Source organism: Mus caroli, chromosome 19, assembly GCF_900094665.2.
Source record: "Mus caroli chromosome 19, CAROLI_EIJ_v1.1, whole genome shotgun sequence".
NCBI lineage: Eukaryota > Metazoa > Chordata > Mammalia > Rodentia > Muridae > Mus > Mus caroli.
Window position 1 is genome coordinate 38501081 of NC_034588.1, and position 1097 is coordinate 38502177.

A 1097-nucleotide genomic window follows, 5' to 3' on the forward strand; every position below is an offset into this window, starting at 1 on the left:
CAGAGGGGAGGGGAGAGGAGAGGGCAGAGGGCAGAGGGCAGAGGGCAGAGGGCAGAGGGGAGAGGGGAGAGGGCAGAGGGCAGAGGGCAGAGGGGAGAGAGAGCAAGAGAGCAGTTATCTGCCAAGGATAAATTTTATAATACCACAGAAGTAGAGATTACCTAGATTTAGAAGTTTATTACTTCCTTCAAATTGGCTCTATTACAAAAAGGGAGCTGATGAAAGAGCCTGGAAGCCCAGCACTTGGGAAATAGAGGCAGGACAATCACAAGTTCAAGACCATCCTCAGCTACAGAGTGAATTCCATGCCAGCTGGGGTTACAGGGGACCTTGTTTCAAAAAATGAAGAGAGGAAAAAAAAGGAGGATGAAGAAAAGAAGGAGGAGGAGAAGAAGGAGGAAGAGGAAAAGGAGGAGGAGGAGAAGGAGGGAGAGGAAGAGAAGGAGGAAGAACTGACTTCTCCACTGTTCTGACATTTCTTTTCTCTATACTTGAAAAAAAAAAAAAAATGAAGCCAGGCAGTGGTGGTGCATGCCTTTAATCCCAGTACTTGGGAGGCTGAGGCAGGCAAATCTCTGAGTTCGAGGCCAGCCTGGTCTACAGACTGAGTTCCAGGACAGCCAGGGCTACACAGAGAAACCCTGTCTTGAAAACAAACAAACAAACAAACAAAAATGAAGCCAACTCTCTCTCTCCTTTTTAAAGATTTATTTATTTTATGTATATGAGTACACTGTTGCTGTCTTAAGACACACCAGAAGAGGGCATCAGATCCCATTACAGATGGTTGTGAGCCACCACGGGGTTGCTGGGAACTGAACCCAGGACCTCTGGAACAGCAGTCAGTATTCTTAACCGCTGAGCCATCTCTCCAGCCCCCCAACTCCCTTTTTAAATATTTAAAGTTGCATTTATTTATTTAGTTGGGGGAGGGTGTTGAAGTCCAAGGATAACTTGTAGGAATCGTTTCCTTCTTTTCCACCAAGGGTCCCGAGGACTGGACTCAGGTGGCCAATCTCAGTGGAAAGCATTCTTTTGCTCTGCGGCATCTTACAGACTACCCAACTCTTCTTTTTTTTTTTTTTTTTTTTTTTTTT